At 43.3% G+C, this 22,160-nt stretch overlaps 1 protein-coding gene across 1 annotated transcript in view; it reads left to right on the top strand.

Moving 5' to 3' along the window:
• Positions 1–10,034: 10,034 nt before the first annotated feature.
• Positions 10,035–22,160, top strand: part of CCNY (cyclin Y) — a 220,707-nt gene continuing 208,581 nt past the window's right edge. Inside the window, exon 1 of the mRNA XM_068238598.1 lies at positions 10,035–10,102. The gene's annotated coding sequence lies outside the window, so the exon portion shown is untranslated. The remainder of the gene's footprint in view (positions 10,103–22,160) is intronic.

Below are 22,160 nucleotides of genomic sequence, written 5' to 3'. Positions count from 1 at the left end.
TAAAAAAGGGGTTCACTAAAAGGACATACTCAAAATTACAAGTTGGAACACTAATACAATATATAGTGGAATTAAAATCTGAATAAAAAATGCACAGCAGAGATATCAGATCCAGGACATATGACTATAACAGCAATCAACATAAAGAACCTCTATTTCTCTGCTTCCCATTTCTGCTACATATCAGTACATGAGGCTCCCTATCAGAATGGGGAATATAGTTAAGGTGCTATATATATATATATATATATATATATATATATATATATATATATGTCAGAGTGTGTGGCACACCCATAAATGCGAAGCATTTCTTATATACAAAAACATTTATATATTTATATATATATATATATATATATATATATTTTCTATATACACACAGTGGAGGTGGGACATCATAAAAACTATATATATATATATATTTTGCAGTCTAAAAAATGATGATATCAGACTAACAAACCTCCATGGGTTCAGGGCAAAGGGGGACATGGTACTTAAAAATGGTAGGCGATTGTAGAGGATTGGGAAGGGGTGGGAAGGGAGGTATCGGGGTGGGGGAAGGGGGGGAGGGGAGGGGGGGTAATTGGGGAGGAAAAGTAGGGGGGAAAAAAGGTGGAGGTTTGAACTAGGGATCTGGCTTCAAGTGGCAACAAACAGCCTGGTGTGTAAGAACAGTTATAATTAGTACCATATGGATGGTCACTGGGATTGTTACCCTTAAATATATTATAACACCTCTAGGTCTATTTCTGTTGCATCTATGTCTACATCTATGAGCCTGCTATGGGCCAATCCTTTCTTATGGTATACTCACCACCCTCATCTAGTGTGGATTTCTGCTAAAGGGGGTGCTGCGGAGAAGGGAAAGAGGAACAAATGTTACTGGAGGATCTAAAAAATCATTAAAAATCACCATAACACAATATATTCATAAATATGTAGAGATCTCTAAACTTTCATTGAGTCCATTTGGACTCAGTGTGTTCATCTTAAAGATCCAGAAGGTCTCCCGCTCACAACCTCCTGAACCTTTCACCATGATGCAAACTTTTCGAGATCATTTCCAGTCCCATGATCCTAAGTGTATCAACTGAACTTTCATGGCATTCTTTAAAGTGGCGGGGAACACTGTGTTTTTCTACCCCCTCCAAGATGTTGCGCTTGTGTTCCCCAAATCTTTGCCTAAGTGGTCGAGTGGTTCGGCCAACATATGCCATTGAACATCCACAAGTCAAAAGGTATACAACGTGGTCGCTTCCACATGTTATGAATTCTTTTATTTTAGAGACCCGTTGATTCGCATCAGATATCTCCTTAGTTCTATGTCGAATAAAAGGGCAGCAACCGCACCTCTTCACATGACATTTGAAGTTGCCCAACACAATGGGGAACATGCTTTTGGGTTTTTCTACGATCTTTCTTATATTGCTCGGTGCAATGGTGTTCTTAATTGATCTAGCCTTCTTGAAAATGACCGCCGGGCGGTCTGGTATAACATTTTCCAGTAAGGGGTCCTGTTGCAAAATGGGCCAGTTCTGAGTTATAATAGACTTCATTTTGTTATGCACTGCGTTAAAGGGGGTAATAAAAGACAGTTTGGACTGAGATGCATCACCTGTATTCTGTTTCTTTGGGTGGATGACTCTCTTCTTAAACTGCTCCTGGGTAGTTTGTATATGTATATTCTGTATACAGGGAAAAAGAAATGATGATGATATCCTCTCAGGTGTGCCACAACACCTACATAGACTTTATACTAGTAAAAAGGATATATGTAGCAAAAGACTGAAGAAACTTGAAGAGTTTATATGCAAAAATACAAAAGATTTTTATTGAAGACAACACTTGTGCAAAAATATGTATAAAAAGTATCCATCAGGGAACATTTTCCATAGCAGAGAATGGCAAAAATGCATCAGTTGTTAACATCAAGATTAGTGCAGTTGTGCAAATTGAGGCGACAATGTCGACTTGTTTCGGGATAGACCCTTCATCAGGCCTCCAAAAATAGAGACAAATCTAAAAACAATAAATATAAAGACATTAACACCATATGGTAATGAAATACAACTGAAGTGTGAAACATACTGGTTGGTGAACAGAAATAGGAAGTGAATATGAGTGAAAACAGTAAGGAAGAGCACCGACATAGTGAAAGATCAATGGAGCCATACTGTTATAGTAATAGGGCCCAAAGAGAAAAATCGCCAGGAACCCTGGAAAGTGATAGCAAAAACCACCAATTAAATAGTAAACTCCAAAGAAATCAAACAGGTACCTCCAGTTGGATGATTCAGAGGTATATTGTAAATTGGATGCTGATCCTACAAGATCTTATTTGAGTGACCTTAAGTTAGTTCTGGATGAGGCCCTGTCCACCCGGGTTATAGACCAAAAGCTATATGATTACTTGTATAATGAAAAACCTGTTACCCCAGTGATTTATTGTTTACCTAAAATTCACAAAAATCCAATTAGCCCTCCAGGGAGACCTATCGTGGCAGGTACTGATTCAGTGTTCAGTAGGGTGGCAATTTTTCTTGATCGTGTCCTTCGGAAATATATGATTAATCAACTTTCTTATTTGAGGGATACTTCTGATTTCATAAATTCTATTCAAGGTATTATATTACCGCATGAAAATTGCCTATTAATTACACTGGACATTGAATCTTTGTACACATGTATACCACACCATGAGGGTCTTAATGCCATTAAGGAAGTCATGATTGCTGATGAATCAGTTAATCCAGTACAGATTGATTTTGTCCTTACCTTGTTGGATATGGTCCTCAGAAGGAATTATTTTTTATTTCAGGATTCATTTTATTTACAACTCAGAGGGTCTGCTATGGGCAGTAATGTAGCCCCCGTTTACGCTAATGTTTTTGTAGAACAATTTGAAAAATCTTGGGTATATGTAAACTCGATGTTCAGCCAGCACGGTTTATGTTGGCTCCCTTACATAGATGACATTTTTATGATCTGGACAGGTTCGGTTGATTTATTTAATGTATTTTTCTCTGAAATTCAGGAAGCCTCCCCATTTTTGAAATTTACGGCACACACTAGTCCTGTCTCGGTTCCTTTCTTGGATGTTAATTTTTCTATTGTTGGTCAGCTTTTGAGTTTTGATCTATATAGTAAACCAACAGACCGCAATACTTTATTGAACTTCAGAAGTTTCCACCCCAAGCAACTGAGAGAGTCCCTTCCTAAATCTCAGTTTATGAGAGTTAAAAGAATTGTTAGCAACCCCAATACTAGTTATTGTAGATTGCAATCTATGGCGGAAAAATTCATTGACCGTGACTATCCTGTTCAATTGGTTAATCGTTTGAAACATGAGGTATCCTCCATGAATAGAGGTGCGTTATTATCTACAAAACCGAGGGATAGGACCCCTGACATAATGGTGTGTGTCACTTCTTATAATACGTTATCTAATCAGATTTCATCATTAATTAAGAAATACTGGTATGTTTTGTCAGCTTTGTCTCCGGAAATCCCTGCGTTTAGATCTCCTCCAATGATGGCTTATAGGCGTGCTAGATCAATTAGGGATCATTTAGTAAAGGCTGATATCGGTCCGTCTAGCACGAGTCGACAGTCTAGACTGGCGCCATTGCGTTGTGGCACTTACCCTTGTCTGCAATGTGTAAATTGTAAACATATTTTAAGGGGAAAAGAATTTACTCATCCTATGAGTGGAGTTCCCATTAAATTGCGAAATTTTGCCACTTGTGATTCAAAATATGTTGTTTATGCCATTAAATGCCCATGTGGCAAATTTTATGTAGGCGAAACCACACGGTCAGTTAAAGACCGTATAGGGGAACATCGCTCTAATATTAATTTAGCCTTTAAACGCAATGGTGACCCGTCTACACTGATTTCACCTGTTGCCCAACATTTTTGGGAAGCAAAACATTCTGTTAGCCAATTGAAGTTTCTAGTTCTTGAAGACCCCTGATGAGCCAGGTCCTTGGTCCACCAACAGACCACCCTGCTCGACCCAGGCCCAGCTATGGCTATACGGTGAGACCGATCACATTATCCTCCTATTTCTGCTATAAACTGTGCCTGTAAAACTGCCACGAACTACTGCTCATTGAACTTTGCCTGAGCACCTACTGATCTATTGCCTGCCCACACTGCTGATCTATTGCTGCATAAACTGCTATATACCTTGATCTATCGCTTGAACTACTGCTGGAACTGCTGCTGCATAACTGCTATGTTCCCTGAGCTACTGCCTGCATAACTGTCGTGTTTTTGACCCATTGCTACCACCCCTTCACGTGCTGCCTTAGCTCTGCCATTGTCACACAACTGTGCCTTGCTGCCCAACCTATCGGCCCCCAGGAACCCAACCGCGCCTTTCCCACTGTTGGTCAGGCACCCTGCACCTTCCCTGCCAGGGCCCCCCCTGCCCCTGTCTTTCACGTGCGTTGCACCCCCACTGTGCCCTGTACCACCATCCAGGCCACAGCACTCACACCTATGGGAGGGGAGTCAGCTCCACAGAATATCACCATCCTGACCAGAGAGGAGATCCTGAAATGGGAATCCATCGCCGGAAACAACCCGCCAAAGGGCGAGCCCCTGTGGGACATGGTCACTGAACACATCAAACATCTCACAAACAGAGCCGAAGTTGCCCCAAACAAACGCTACAGAGGCAGAAGAGCCGGCGCACTCGTGAGACTCAAGAGGAAGGGCCTTCGCTCCTCCATTCCTGCCATCCTGTTAGCGAATGTTTGTTCTCTGCCCAACAAAGTGGATGAGCTGCTCCTACTACTTAGCAGCAAATCCTCGATCGGTAGGAACACCCTGGTCCTCTGCTTCACCGAGACCTGGCTGTGCGAACGTGTCCCTGATCACTCCCTGCTTGTACCAGGCTACGACCTTCTCCGCGCGGACCGTGACCCTACGCTCTCTGGGAAAAAGAAAGGAGGGGGCATTTGCTTTTACATTAACACCACCTGGTGTACCAACACCTCCATCCTCAGCAAGGCTTGCACGCCAGAAGTCGAGTTTCTAGCCGTCATCTGCAGACCACAGTACTCCCCCAGGGAGTTCTCATCTCTAATTCTTGTCGGAGTCTACATCCCACCTGACGCTAGCACCAAGGATGCTCTGCGAGTACTCTGTGACAGCATCTCACGGTGGGAGACCGCCCACCCAGAGGCCCTCTTCATCATCCTGGGCGACTTCAACAACGCAAATCTGCGGCAGGAGAAGCCCTGTTACAAGCAGCACATCACCTGCCCCACCAGGCATCACAAAACCCTGGACCACTGCTACACGGTCCAGAAGGACGCATACAAGGCCAGCCAGGGGGCCCCACTAGGAAACTCCGATCACAACCTAATCCATTTGATCCCCACCTACACGAGGCTCCTGGAGACCGCTAAGCCTACTGTCAAGTCTGTCAAGAAGTGGACAGATGAGGCCAAGCTGGAGCTGCAGGCGTGCTTTGACTGCACGGACTGGTCATCCTTGGAGGCACCCACCCTTGATGAATGGTCAGAGAATGTCACCTCCTACATCAGTTTCTGTGAAGAAATGTGCATCCCTTCTAAGACCTTCAAGGCCTACCCCAATAACAAGCCCTGGTTCAACAATAAGCTGCGCCAGCTTCGAAAACGCAAGGAGCAGGCGCACAAGTCTGGTTCCCAAGAAGAGTTTAAGGAGGCCAGGTATGCCCTGAAATGGGAACTGCACGCTGCAAAGAGAGCCTACTCTGACAAGCTGGGACTCCGTCTCCAATCCAACAACTCGAGGGAGGTATGGCAAGGCCTCAGAGCGGTCACTAACTTCAAACCCCCCCCCCCTCAACTTGTTACCCCGAGCACTCAGCTGGCCGAGGAACTGAACGAGTTCTACTGTAGGTTCGAGCAACAGCCCAAACAGCTCTGGGCCCCGGGGTCGGTGACGACAGCGGCACCCTCCTCACTGAAAGACCAAGACATCACAGCACCGGTTGCAGTTCAAGAAGCAGAAGTCCTCATGCTGCTTCGCAAGCTCAACCCCAGGAAAGCTTCAGGCCCGGATGGAGTGTCCTCGAACTGCGGACCAGTTGGCTCCGGTGCTCACCACTCTATTCAGAAAATCGCTAGCGGAAGGTACAGTCCCCTCCTGTTTCAAGAGGTCCACAATTATACCGGTCCCAAAAAAGCCAGGCAGCACAGACCTCAACAACTTTAGACCCGTGGCTTTAACACCTACCATTATGAAGGTTCTAGAACGGTTAGTCCTCGCTCACCTGAAACGCACCACTGATGCACTGCTTGACCCACTCCAATTTGCATACAGGGCCAACAGGTCCATAGAGGACGCCATAAACATCAGCCTGGCACACATCATGGAGCACCTCGACCGGCCTGGCTCCTATGCCAGAATCCTGTTCCTGGACTTCAGTTCAGCCTTCAACACGATCTGCCCAGACACCCTGGTCGACAACCTGGCGCAGCTCGGTGTTGAGCCCACACTTCGCGCATGGGTCAAGAGCTTCCTTTCAGACAGGACACAACAGGTCAAGCTCGAAAACTGCTCCTCCAGCATGAGAACTACCAATACAGGGGCACCTCAAGGGTGTGTACTGTCCCCGCTTCTATTCTCTATGTACACCAACAACTGCACTTCCACCTCAGACTCCGTCAAGGTCATCAAGTTTGCCGACGACACAACAATCATCGGTCTCATCGGCGAAAACGGAGAGCGGGAATACCGGGGGGAGATAGGGAAAATATGCGAGTGGTGCAAGAACAGCAACCTGGTCCTTAACGCAACAAAGACTGTTGAGCTGATTGTTGATTTCAGGAGGAACCCTCCCACTCACCCACCAGTCTACATAGGCGAGACCGAAGTCTCCAGAGTATCATCGGTCCAGTTCCTTGGCACAACCTTATCCACTGATCTAAGGTGGGAACAGAACACCATCAAAATTCAGAAGAAGGCACAGCAGAGGCTTTTTTTCCTGCGCCAACTTAAAAAATTTGGCATGCCTCTGGAGCTGCTGACCAGCTTCTACACCGCTACCACGGAGTCCATACTTTGCTCCTCAGTTATCGTCTGGTACGCCCGCGCAACAGCCAGCGACAGACATAAACTGCAAAGAATCATTAATGAGGCGGAAAGGATCATCGGATCGCCCCTGCCACCTCTCGATCTCCTCCACGCGGCTAGGATGAGGAAGAGGGCCACCAGGATTTCCTGCGACCCCGCCCACCCTGGCAGTTGCTTTTTTGAGCCCCTCCCATCCGGCCGCCGCTTCCGAACTATCCCAACCAAGACCACCAGGCACAGGAACGCTTTCTTCCCCCAGGCAGTTCTGCTCCTCAACAACTCTGACCCCTGAATCTTCCGTCCTAGTCTGCAACCAGCATACTTGCCTAAGTGGCTCTTCTGCCTTCTCTTCTGCATCTCTAACACACAACATCACAATAGATGTCACCGTACTGTTATGCTGCCAGTTTGTGGAACTGTAGCCGCAAATGTATTGTAAATGCTGTCAGTATGTGTAATTGTCGCCGTATATATGTAAAATGTACAACTGTCATTACGTACTTGCCCAAACCATGTGTACCACAAGCAATTCGAGTACGGCACCACCGTACTTGGCGAATAAATCCATCTTGTATCTTGTAGTTTATGCTTCACGCAGGGGAGGAGATCGCCAAGCGTATCTATTAAGAAGGGAGGCTTTCTGGATCAAATTTTTGAATACATTAATTCCATATGGTATGAATTTGGACTACAGTCCTTGAAAATTATTCGGTGATGGTCTTGTTCACTGTCATTTTTTTTCTTCATCTTAGGTCCATGGCTTACCTGTGGTTGAAGGCTCACCATTTGGTGTCTAATTTCATTCATTGTCTTGGGTGGCAAGTATCATATACTCTCTCTTCATATTCTACTCATTATACTATGCCTCTTATCCTTTGGAGGGTTTAATTGACCATTTTGGGGGTAGTTGGATACAATGGGGTTCTATACATAGTTTTCTATTTTTGATATGCATTAGTTGGTAACCTATGCGTATGGGTATGTGTCCCATGCGTATTTTTGTATTGGTATGCGTCCCATTCGTATCCCAATAGTACGTGTTCCAAGCGTATTTTTGTATGTGTCCCATGCGTATTTTTGTATTAGTATGCGTCCCATACGTATTCCTATAGCATGTGTTCCATGCGTATTTTTGTATGTGTCCCATGCGTATTTTTGTATTAGTATGCGTCCCATACATATTTCCCTAGCATGTGTTACATGCGTATTTTTGTATTGGTCATGCATACTTTTGTACGCATTGTTGCGCATTACATCATTTCCGCCCAGCATGCTTTGTGGCCGGATTTCCGGTATTGTGACCCCCTTTGATCTGTCTTTTCCTTATTTGGTCATGTTTGGTTGTGATTGGCTCTTGGGGTTTTGGGTCTAGCCCTTTTGGGTGGAGTTATGGGTATTTAAACCTATGTGCAGTTCATCTCAGTTGCTATTCCTCTCCAGCTCCTGCCTTGTGCGGTTCCTGTGTCTGAAAATTGGATGAGTAAGTAGTAACTTGTTGTTGCTTAGATAACTGCTGTATTGTAAATATGGATATACTTGTGGAATTGTTTCTAGCCCATGATTTGTATTTAGTTTTATAGCCAACACAATGTTGCCCCTTTTTATGGCATAGTTATTTCTTGTTATGGCATAGTAATTTTGGATGTTTCCTGTTCCATTGTTAAGGTATTAACGTTTGTAGTAACCTCCATGGTCATTGTTTGGTCGCTTTATGTGATCCGGTTGCTGGTCTTTGTGTATCAGTTTAGTGAGTATATTTATATTTATAATTTTATAGGTGGTTAATCCTGGCTTGATGTTGTCCAGATGTTTATTAAGAACATGTGTTAACTATACAGGTACCTGTTTGATTTCTTTGGAGTTTACTATTTAATTGGTGGTTTTTGCTATCACTTTCCAGGGTTCCTGGCGATTTTTCTCTTTGGGCCCTATTACTATAACAGTATGACTCCATTGATCTTTCACTATGTCGGTGCTCTTCCTTACTGTTTTCACTCATATTCACTTCCTATTTCTGTTCACCAACCAGTATGTTTCACACTTCAGTTGTATTTCATTACCATATGGTGTTAATGTCTTTATATTTATTGTTTTTAGATTTGTCTCTATTTTTGGAGGCCTGATGAAGGGTCTATCCCGAAACAAGTCGACGTTGTCGCCTCAATTTGCACAACTGCACTAATCTTGATGTTAACCACCTTAGCGGTATGGACGAGCTCAGCTCGTCCATTACCGCCAGAGGGTGCCGCTCAGGCCCTGCTGGGCCGATTTACATGAAATAAAGAGCAGCACACGCAGCCGGCACTTTGCCAGCCGCGTGTGCTGCCCGATCGCCGCCGCTCTGCGGCGATCCGCCGCGAGCAGCGGCGAAAGAGGGTCCCCCCAGCCGCCTGAGCCCTGCGCAGCCGGAACAAATAGTTCCGGCCAGCGCTAAGGGCTGGATCGGAGGCGGCAGACGTCAGGACGTCGGCTGACGTCCATGACGTCACTCCGCTCGTCGCTATGGCGACGATCTAAGCAAAACAAGGAAGGCCGCTCATTGCGGCCTTCCTTGTTTATTCCGGGCGCCGGAGGCGATCAGAAGAACGCCTCCGGAGCGCCATCTAGTGGGCTTTCATGCAGCCAACTTTCAGTTGGCTGCATGAAATATTTTTTTTTTTATTTAAAAAAAACCCTCATGCAGCTGCCCTGGCGATCTTAATAGAACGCCAGGGTGGTTAACAACTGATGCATTTTTGCCATTCTCTACTATGGAAAATGTTCCCTGATGGATACTTTTTATACATATTTTTGCACAAGTGTTGTCTTCAATAAAAATCTTTTGTATTTTTGCATATAAACTCTTCAAGTTTCTTCAGTCTTTTGCTACATATATCCTTTTTACTAGTATAAAGTCTATGTAGGTGTTGTGGCACACCTGAGAGGATATCATCATCATTTCTTTTTCCCTGTATACAGAATATACATATACAAACTACCCAGGAGCAGTTTAAGAAGAGAGTCATCCACCCAAAGAAACAGAATACAGGTGATGCATCTCAGTCCAAACTGTCTTTTATTACCCCCTTTAACGCAGTGCATAACAAAATGAAAAAAATATATATAATACCTGCGCCTTTACATATCAATTATGCAATTTGGAGTTAATAAAATGTAAATTTATTCAAAATACACCAGTAGTCTTAAAAGTTAATCTCAATAAATCCCACACATAAATTCATACCTATTCAATAAATGCACTAATCAATACTGGCCAGTATCAAAGAACTTGCTGTGCACTGCAGTGCTAAAATATGAAAAAATGACTAAAAAATGCCTAGAAAATGACTGAAGTCTCTTCCCTTGCTGACATACAGCTTCTTCTGAGAGTAATCAATTTGGTATTATATAGTTCGCTGACATGCAACTTCTTCTAAAAATGATCAGTTGTTCCAATGGTAGGGTTAAGGAAGATGAAAGATGAAAAAATGACTAAAAAATGCCTAGAAAATGACTAAAAAATGCCTAAAAAATGCCTAGAAAATAACTGAAGTCTCTTCCCTTGCTGACATACAGCTTCTTCTGAGAGTAATCAGTTTGGTATTATATAGTTCGCTGACATGCAACTTCTTCTAAAAATGATCAGTTGTTCCAATGGTAGGGTTAAGGCTTTTGATAGCCCACACACTCACGGTTCCGTTGCTTAGTTTGGATACTTCCTTTAGTGTTCGTCCACTCAAGTCTGTAGCAGTTTTTTAGACTGGAGAGGAGTGGGTCAGGCTGCGTTCCCAGTGACTAACGATCGTTGTTACACAGGTCCCGGCCGGAGACCCGCTGCTTGAGGTTCGTGCAGCACACGGGGAGAGCTCCGATATGCGTGTTTGGAGTTGTGGGTGACGTCACCACTCTGCTTCCAATTGCCGACCGGTTTCAGTAGGCACGCCTACCTTCGTCAGGGCTTGCTCTATTGGATACTCCCCCGCTATTTAATAGCCACTGGGACATGCCCCCTCCTTCAACTCCTCACATAGGTACCGCCTTGTTTGCTAAAATGCAAACAATTCTATATCCAAGTTTAACCCTTTCGGCGCTAGACTGTCTAGTGTAAATATCCATTGTGATTCGGCTCGGGACATTTTTTTAATATAATCTCCTCCTCGCCAGTCCTTCTCTACTTTTTGAAGCGCATAAAACTTCAAGGTATTTAGTGTACCCAAAGGGCAATCTTTAAAATGTTTGCTTAGCGGATGTTTACTTTTACCACCTTTAATGTGGCTAACGTGTTCTCCAATTCTTTCCAATAATTTCCTCTTAGTCCTCCCCACATACTGTTTTTTGCATCCACATTCTATAACGTAAATTACACCAGATGTTTCACAGTTCAAATTTCCGCTTATCTTAAACTCCTCCCCAGTAACATTGGATGTAAAACCACTGATTGGTGCTGCTTTTCTCGTGTTCCTGCACGGAAAACAAAAGCCACATCTCTTAAATGTCCCACCCTTTTTCACCACTGTTGGTTGTATTTCAGTCACCGTTGGGGCAATCATATTCTTTAAATTAGAGGCCCTCTTAAAAATCAACTTTGGTCTCTCTGTCAGTATGCCATTTAAAGTTTTGTCCTGCTGCAATATATGCCAATGGGTTTCTATTACCTTCCTAATGTCCCTCGATTGATCACTGTACTGCAGTAAAATCCCCAATGGGGGTGTGGATTCAATTTTACTTTTTTCTTTCAATAAATCGTTTCTATTCAGAGTTCTTACATTTCTTATATCATCCTGCAGCCTTTGCTCATCATACTTCTTTTCAGCAAATCTTTGTTTCAATACATCAGCCTGTTCATCAAAAATGGATACATCAGTACAGTTCCTTCTTATTCTAGTGAACTGATTCCTCGGAACATTGCTCAACCATTTAAATAAATGGCAACTGTCTCTCAAAATATAACTGTTTGTGTCAACCCTTTTAAAATAAGTCTTAGTTTTCACCTCATTACGTTCAATATAAATCTCTAGATCCAAATAGTTAACCCTCTCCTCACTATATTCACAAACAAAATTCAAATTGAAATCATTTTTCACATTCAACCATTCCACAAACACCTTCAGTTTCTCCTCCCCCCCCTTCCATACAAAAAGCGTGTCATCTATGAACCGCTTCCAAAGGACGAGGTCCGCACCGGGGTCCCCCGGCCCCCCCAAAATAGTCTCCTCCCAGTAGGCCATAAATAAGTTAGCGAACCCCGGTGCGAACCTTGTCCCCATCGCGGTCCCCACCCTCTGCAGGTAATATTTGGAATCATGCATAAAATAATTATGAGTTAGTATAAACAATATAGCTTCTTCTATGAATTCAATTTGTTCTTTTTGCATCGTTGTCATTTTTTCCAGGAAGTGTGACACTGCCATAGTTCCCAACTTATGATCAATAACTGTGTATAATGAACTTATATCGGCTACGCACAGGATGTACCCTGGTTTCCATTCGATATCCCCCAAAATCCGTAAAATATGTCCGGTATCTTTGACATATGAGTCAGTCTTAATTACTACTTTCTGCAAGTATACTTGCAGAAAGTAGTAATTAAGTAGTAATAGTAATATTACTAGTAATTAAGACTGACTCATATGTCAAAGATACCGGACATATTTTACGGATTTTGGGGGATATCGAATGGAAACCAGGGTACATCCTGTGCGTAGCCGATATAAGTTCATTATACACAGTTATTGATCATAAGTTGGGAACTATGGCAGTGTCACACTTCCTGGAAAAAATGACAACGATGCAAAAAGAACAAATTGAATTCATAGAAGAAGCTATATTGTTTATACTAACTCATAATTATTTTATGCATGATTCCAAATATTACCTGCAGAGGGTGGGGACCGCGATGGGGACTAGGTTCGCACCGGGGTTCGCTAACTTATTTATGGCCTACTGGGAGGAGACTATTTTGGGGGGGCCGGGGGGCCCCGGTGCGGACCTCGTCCTTTGGAAGCGGTTCATAGATGACACGCTTTTTGTATGGAAGGGGGGGGAGGAGAAACTGAAGGTGTTTGTGGAATGGTTGAATGTGAAAAATGATTTCAATTTGAATTTTGTTTGTGAATATAGTGAGGAGAGGGTTAACTATTTGGATCTAGAGATTTATATTGAACGTAATGAGGTGAAAACTAAGACTTATTTTAAAAGGGTTGACACAAACAGTTATATTTTGAGAGACAGTTGCCATTTATTTAAATGGTTGAGCAATGTTCCGAGGAATCAGTTCACTAGAATAAGAAGGAACTGTACTGATGTATCCATTTTTGATGAACAGGCTGATGTATTGAAACAAAGATTTGCTGAAAAGAAGTATGATGAGCAAAGGCTGCAGGATGATATAAGAAATGTAAGAACTCTGAATAGAAACGATTTATTGAAAGAAAAAAGTAAAATTGAATCCACACCCCCATTGGGGATTTTACTGCAGTACAGTGATCAATCGAGGGACATTAGGAAGGTAATAGAAACCCATTGGCATATATTGCAGCAGGACAAAACTTTAAATGGCATACTGACAGAGAGACCAAAGTTGATTTTTAAGAGGGCCTCTAATTTAAAGAATATGATTGCCCCAACGGTGACTGAAATACAACCAACAGTGGTGAAAAAGGGTGGGACATTTAAGAGATGTGGCTTTTGTTTTCCGTGCAGGAACACGAGAAAAGCAGCACCAATCAGTGGTTTTACATCCAATGTTACTGGGGAGGAGTTTAAGATAAGCGGAAATTTGAACTGTGAAACATCTGGTGTAATTTACGTTATAGAATGTGGATGCAAAAAACAGTATGTGGGGAGGACTAAGAGGAAATTATTGGAAAGAATTGGAGAACACGTTAGCCACATTAAAGGTGGTAAAAGTAAACATCCGCTAAGCAAACATTTTAAAGATTGCCCTTTGGGTACACTAAATACCTTGAAGTTTTATGCGCTTCAAAAAGTAGAGAAGGACTGGCGAGGAGGAGATTATATTAAAAAAATGTCCCGAGCCGAATCACAATGGATATTTACACTAGACAGTCTAGCGCCGAAAGGGTTAAACTTGGATATAGAATTGTTTGCATTTTAGCAAACAAGGCGGTACCTATGTGAGGAGTTGAAGGAGGGGGCATGTCCCAGTGGCTATTAAATAGCGGGGGAGTATCCAATAGAGCAAGCCCTGACGAAGGTAGGCGTGCCTACTGAAACCGGTCGGCAATTGGAAGCAGAGTGGTGACGTCACCCACAACTCCAAACACGCATATCGGAGATCTCCCCGTGTGCTGCACGAACCTCAAGCAGCGGGTCTCCGGCCGGGACCTGTGTAACAACGATCGTTAGTCACTGGGAACGCAGCCTGACCCACTCCTCCCCAGTCTAAAAAACTGCTACAGGCTTGAGTGGACGAACACTAAAGGAAGTATCCAAACTAAGCAACGGAACCGTGAGTGTGTGGGCTATCAAAAGCCTTAACCCTACCATTGGAACAACTGATCATTTTTAGAAGAAGTTGCATGTCAGCGAACTATATAATACCAAACTGATTACTCTCAGAAGAAGCTGTATGTCAGCAAGGGAAGAGACTTCAGTTATTTTCTAGGCATTTTTTAGTCATTTTTTAGTCATTTTTTAGTCATTTTTTCATCTTTCATCTTCCTTAACCCTACCATTGGAACAACTGATCATTTTTAGAAGAAGTTGCATGTCAGCGAACTATATAATACCAAATTGATTACTCTCAGAAGAAGCTGTATGTCAGCAAGGGAAGAGACTTCAGTCATTTTCTAGGCATTTTCTAGGCATTTTTTAGTCATTTTTTCATATTTTAGCACTGCAGTGCACAGCAAGTTCTTTGATACTGGCCAGTATTGATTAGTGCATTTATTGAATAGGTATGAATTTATGTGTGGGATTTATTGAGATTAACTTTTAAGACTACTGGTGTATTTTGAATAAATTTACATTTTATTAACTCCAAATTGCATAATTGATATGTAAAGGCGCAGGTATTATATATATTTTTCTCATATATGGCTCGAAGGGGATGAGAGTGTAAAACCCCAATTAATTACCTTGCTGCCAATTAATTGGAACTGTTTCACATTGAATTACAGCGCGGCGACATAACATTTTTATTTTCATAACAAAATGAAGTCTATTATAACTCAGAACTGGCCCATTTTGCAACAGGACCCCTTACTGGAAAATGTTATACCAGACCGCCCGGCGGTCATTTTCAAGAAGGCTAGATCAATTAAGAACACCATTGCACCGAGCAATATAAGAAAGATCGTAGAAAAACCCAAAAGCATGTTTCCCACTGTGTTGGGCAACTTCAAATGTCATGTGAAGAGGTGTGGTTGCTGCCCTTTTATTCGACATAGAACTAAGGAGATATCTGATGCGAATCAACGGGTCTCTAAAATAAAAGAATTCATAACATGTGGAAGCGACCACATTGTATACCTTTTGACTTGTGGATGTTCAATGGCATATGTTGGCCGAACCACTCGACCACTTAGGCAAAGATCATACCCTTTTTCCAAAAAATGTTTACCTAATACCTCACTTTGATTGAAATAATCTGCATCAGAAGTACAGTTCCTTCTTAATCTGCAGAACTGACTTTTAGGGACGTTTTGTATCCATTTAGCACTATGGCAACTAGAAGCATGTAAATATGAATTGCCAGCCGTGGGCTTAAAGTGTGTCTTAGAGCAGATTTTTCCATTGCTATCTAAGTAGAGTTCTAGATCAAGAAATACCAAACTCTTATCTGAGATTACATGGGTAAATTTTAAACCAAATGTGTTGGTGTTGCACATTATGGCAAATTGTGCGAAAGTGTCCTCAACACCATCCCAAATTATTAAGATATCATGAATGTACCTAGTGTAAAATACAATATTTTTTGCAAAGGGATTACCCGCCCATATATGTTGTATTTCCCAGTAGGACATGTAGAGGTTAGCAAAGCTTGGGGCGAACCCAACTCCCATAGATGTCCCGCAGGTCTGTAAGTACAGCTTGTCCATGTAACTGAAATAATTGTGGGACAAAGCAGAGAAATAGAGGTTCTTTATGCTGATTGCTGTTATAGTCATATGTCCTGGATCTGATATCTCTGTGCATTTTTTATTCAGATTTTAATTCCACCATATATTGTATTAGTGTCCCAACATGTAATTTTGAGTATGTCCTTTTAGTGAACCCCTTTTTTATTCATTTATCTATTAATTGTATTTTAGGTTTTTATATAATTCTGTTTATTTGATCTGAATAACAATGTTTATATAGTGTACTGTATATGAGCGCAGCTGTATGTAACAACAGCGCTCTGTGAGCCAGCACCAAGTTCTGTATACCATGAGCTCGACTTCATTGAGTCTAGCCAGGTCGCACATTGCTAACCTGGTGTGTGTGTTTTTTAAATAAAGTTATTGAAATAGTCCTATTGGAAGTGCCCTGTAGCCATGACGACGGCTCAGAGGACTCCCATAAACAGTGTGTTGTGCGTATTGGCGTCATCTGACGAAGGCGCAGAGCGCCGAAACGCGTCATGACGTCATACGCACACTGATCCTCAGCCACGCCTACACCCACAGCGAGACAGCGCTCCTAACCCACCGGAGATCGCACTGCTGGCCACAGCGCGCTGTTGCTGATTCGCCTGCAGGGTTAAGAGGTTGGTTGTACCGCTGAGTAGCGCTGATTTTATTGTCATCTTGTGAGTATAATTTTTTATGCGATTGAAGCCTACCTTGGGTAATGCACTATTGTGCGCTCAATTTCTGCTTTTTAGAAGTGTAGATCCTCGTCCCTGTCTGTGACACACGGCCCCCTGCGGTTGTCCACAGATTAGGGATTTGGAACATATGTTTCTAAACCCAATCTAAGCAGTTAAATTAAAAATGAATGCAGTTGCAACGAATGAATGCAGTTGCAACGAGCAACAGCAATCATTTCCTTGTGAAAATGACAGTCTCTGTCATTTGCTGTTGGCTGGAACGCAGCCTGGGCAGCCGGACCGGAAAATGTGTTGGGACATCTAGTGGCCAAAAATAATCTGACACTCACTTGAAAGAAAAAAAAAAGTTTGAAAGCGTTTAAGTTAAATTTAACTTTTCATTCTGTGCACCTAGCCTCGAAGTTTGGACATAATTTAGATATGATTGATGTCTATAGACAACATGGACTGTTCCTATTTATTTATATGGACTTATGAAGCTGAGTGCTGTTTTATACATATATGGCAAAAACTGATGCCATAAAGTCAGCCAATGACCTGGCTCTGAAGTAAAATATTTAATACCCACTTGTAACACAGCTTCCAGGCATGGAAGAACCATGCAGAGAGTGTCAGCAAAGCTAATGTGGATAAACCTGTTGTTAGGTTGGGTCTATTGCCAGAGTGTTGCGTCAATGCTATTGCACAACTGCTAGTCATCCAGAAAATGAGTATTTCTATGCTAAAACCCACTTTTGAATGACAAGCTAAAAACAAACATGCAAACCAGCAGCATTATTACCATGGTAGCCGGGGAAGATGTAAATAGAAGTCTGGCCGCGGATTTGAGCTGTTGTTTCATTTGCAGAGCTGGCAGTCTAAAACTACCTTGTTCTTTCCTTTTACAATGACCATTTCTAAAGCTTGCCCTTCCTTTTCAATAACACACAAATCATAAATCAGGATCAGCATTTCCTTACACAGATCAACCATTGAGGCTGGATTTACAATGAATTTTTGCATTGCGGTGGGGATGCGATGCTTCTGTCGCAACGCAAAAAAATGACAAACACTCGACCATGCAGCATAGTGCGGCGATAACATATTGTATTTTCTGGCGTGTAAGACGCTCTGGAATATAAGATGCACTTAGGTATAGAGGGCAAAAAGGAAAATATATACCGTAATACTAAACCCGGTGAGTCCAATTTCAGAAGCATCTTGTAGATGTTTTCCCCCAATTGGTGTCCTCCTGTGTCCCCCATGAGTCTCCATCTGTCCCCAGTGTGCCCTTTGTGTGTCCCTGGCTCCCCTGTGTGTCTCCGCTCCGCCTGTGTTATTAACAGTGTAGCGCCAGTGTCTTACCTAATCCAACAGCTCCAGCAGGGATTGCAGACCTCTCTTCTCTCCCGCACTGTTCCTCTAGTGACGGCTTCTGCTGATCACGTCATCAGCAGAAGCCATCACTAAGGGGGAGCTGTGAGAGAGAAGAGAGGTCTGTGATCCCCGCGGTAACCACTGGATTAGGTAAGACACTGCTGTTACACTGGTAACAAGGGGGGAGTGGACACGGGGAGACGCATGCAGGGAATACCCGAGGTCGGCAGTTCGTATTGGCGAGTGTTTGTAAGTCGGGGATCCCTGCATTTGCTGTATAAGACGCACGGAATAACACCCCCCACATTTTTGGGGGGAGAAAAAGTGCATCTTCTACAGTGGGAAATACAGTATACAGCGCCATCCTCGCTTAGTGATGTACTCCCTGCTGGCAGGGATTTTGTCACTGGGATTTTTGCATGTGAGCCACGACACACTGTGCTCACTCATTTACATGCGTCGCCCCTAGACTTGCATTACCCCATGCACTGTGTGTTGAGCGCGGTGGTTGCAGTAACGCTCTGTTGCCCTTGCATCAGATCAGATACTTCTGGGGCAGTCCAAGGCACTGGAATAAATGTGAAAGTCTCCATAGACTTTCATTGCTTTTGCAGTCACTTGTTGTAAAATAGGGTAGCACAACACAGGTTTACCCTGCATGTGTAAAAGGGGCCTGAGCCTATGCATTGCTTATTCTAACGCAATATGAAACCATGAAAACTGAATTGTGTTGGTAAAAAAGTATCTGCCTGAGAGTTCTAGAAAACACTTACTTTATGCATTATTCAAATAAGTGTTAGGGCTGGAACCCACAAGAGCGGTTTTGTGAGCATTTCTGGAGCGATTCAAAACGCTAGCGTTTTGCAAAAACGCTCAGCTAATGTTAATGGATGGGGCAACTTCCACTGGAGCGTTTGCGATTCCTCAAATCGCAAACGCAGGACATGCAGCATTTTGGGAGCGTTAGCTCTTCAATGTAAAGTATATAAACGCTGGCTTAATCGCTCATTAAAACCTGCATGGAGCGATTTTGCTAGCGTTTTAACGTTACCACAAACTGTAACAAAATTAAAATTAATTGAAAGGACCAATCAGACTTTAAAATGCTAATCACTAATCGCTACACAATCTCTGGCAAATTGATACAATTTGTAAAAGTTCCTAAAACGCTCATGAAACCGCTGACAAACTGCTCATACAAAATGCGAGCGCTTGCGATTAGCGATAGCGTTTTGCAGTGGGTTCCAGGCCTTACTGTGAAATAGTTTGTATTATTATTAATGATTGATATGGTTTCATTATCTTCTGATGGTGTACGGAGTAAGAAACAAACACAGGTACATAAATATGGACATTGGGACATAGTACAGAGTTGTCTGAATTCAAGGCGCCAAAGACAATGGGCACCATCCCTGGTGAAGTAGGGTTTATTGCACTTTACACTCACCCAATCACAGATTGTCTTTGGCTTTTTAACCAGTTTCGGATGACACTAATTGAAATCTACGCCCTGTGTTGATGCTGATCTGGATGCCAGGTGACCGCCACGCTACTTGCGGTTCTCCTCACTTCGCATTCTACCCGCCGCAGCTCACTCACCCTGCTGTCTCTATGATGGCAGAGCCTTGTGAGCGGGTTAGGAGACAATTAAATTGTCTCCTGACCCTGCATATCAATGTAAGCAACTCCCATTCACTTACAGTGATAGGCAGGGTCAGGAACCAATGAAAGCGGCTCCTGACCGGGTGACAGGAACTTTGCCGTCATAGAGACAACAGAGTGGGTGGCTGAGATTCCCGAAGTGCAGTGTGGATGGCGGTCGCGGCGGGTAGGTGCGACGATTCAGCGGTATTCCGTTGTTTATTGTACCAGCAGTCTCTGGTCATTAAGGAGGCTGAGACTGCTGGTACTTAAGTGGTAAAATTTAGAAATTTACATGTAACTTCCTTCTTGGATTACTTTGGAGCATGTCTGGCAACCAATAGGAATATTGCATCAACAGAGAGTGGTGAGATCTAAGACTATTTTTGAAAACCCAATACAACATGACAGTACTTACTATGACATCATGAAACCTACTATACCCTCACAATATTTACAATCACTTTACAATACATCTAGGCCCATATGCAATTAACCTTTTCTCCTGGGAGATAATTTTTCATCTTGTATTTAATATAACTTTTTAGCACTTTGCAACTGAAAAAAAAGTACCAAAAAGTAGGTGGAAAAGTACTATCAAAATTATGTTGAGTATTTTCTTGCTTGCTGGTGGCTTAAAAGGCATTGTATTGACAACCTTGAAAATATCACCTAGGAGAAAACTAAGCAGAAAAACATTGCAAAATGTATGACTTTCATTGCTATTTATGACATCACAATTTGATATCTCACCAGTTTATATGACATTATAAACTCCTGTTATAAATACACAATATATTTTTATTACATCATTAAATCTACTATAATATAACAGTACCTACAACAAAATCAGTATGCCAACTACGATGTCACATTTCCTGGCACAGCATCTTCGTACTATTATAGAATGAAACACGACACTTTATAGAGAATTTATGTGCGCATCAAACCAAGTGACACCTGACAAATCTGGCTTTGCAAATCTGGCCTAATTGGCTATTCACGAGACATAGCTCATGCAAATAAGCATTTGGTTTCGCATGCCAAAGTTTGCAGAGTTAAAACCAATACCGCAAAGCGGCTGCCCTGCTGGAATTAGTTCATGCTACATTAGCACTATCAAGGAGCGCCACGGGGAGGGTTCCCAATGCCCCCATACAATCGGGGGGCCGTGGGGCCCCAAGCTCTCTCACTGCCTGGAAACTACAGCGGCATCCCGGAGGGGGAGGCTGGGAGGTGCAGGCAACCCCACCCAAGCGTGGCCAAAGCCGGGAAGAGCCGCCCGCACCTGCCTCCAAAAATTTAAAAACAGGCACTTACCTTAACGTCCATTGCGTTCTGCTACATGAGCACGACTTGGGAGCGAACACATGAGAAAGGAGTGAAGCATGGGCCACTCCAAGCTGTGGAGTTCAGGGCTGGCTTTCACACAACACTAGGGGGGAGGGCAGGCGCAGACAGCCCGCTCCAGGGCTCTCACCTCCTGGAACAAGCCATCCACCACCCGCCTCTAAAGGGGGATAGAAATGAAACACTACACTTTATAGAGAATTTATGTGTCCATCAAACCAAGTAACACCTGACAAATCTGGCTTTGCAAATTTGGCCTAATTGGCTACTCCGTGAGACATAGCTCATGCAAATATGCATTTGGTTTCACATGCCAAAGTTTGCGGGGTTTGATGCACACATACATTCTCTATAAAGGCTATGTGTAGTGTTTCATTTCTATCCCCCTTTGGAGGCGGGTGGTGGATGGCTTGTTCTAGGAGGTGAGAGCCGTGGAGCGGGCTGTCTGCGCCTGCCCTCCCCCCCCCCCCCCCCTGGAGTGTTGTGTGAAAGCCAGCCCTGAACTCCACAGCTTGGAGTGGCCCATGCTTCACTCCTTTCTCATGTGTTCGCTCCCAAGTCGTGCTCATGTAGCAGAACACAATGGACGTAAGTGCCTGTTTTTAAATTTTGGGAGGCAGGTGCGGGCGGCTCTTCCTGGTGCTGGCCACGCTTGGGGGGGGTCGCCTGCACCTCCCAGCCTCCTCCTCCGGGATGCCACTGTGGTTTCCAGGCAGTGAGAGAGCTTGGGGCCCCACGGCCCCCCGGTTGTATGGGGGCATTGGGAAGCCTCCCCGTGGCTCTCCTGGATAGTGCTAATGTAGCATGAACTAATTCCTGCAGGGCAACCGCTTTGCGGTATTGGTTTTAACCCTGCAAACTTTGGCATGCGAAAGCAAATGCATATTTGCATGAGCATTGTCTTGTGAGTAGCCAATTAGGCCAAATTTGCAAAGCCAGATTTGTCAGGTGTTACTTGGTTTGATGCACACATAAATTCTCTATA

This window comes from Hyperolius riggenbachi, chromosome 5, assembly GCF_040937935.1.
Source record: "Hyperolius riggenbachi isolate aHypRig1 chromosome 5, aHypRig1.pri, whole genome shotgun sequence".
Classification (NCBI taxonomy): Eukaryota; Metazoa; Chordata; class Amphibia; order Anura; family Hyperoliidae; genus Hyperolius; species Hyperolius riggenbachi.
Note: the sequence above shows the minus strand (reverse complement) of the source record. Positions and strands in the feature narration are given on the sequence as shown.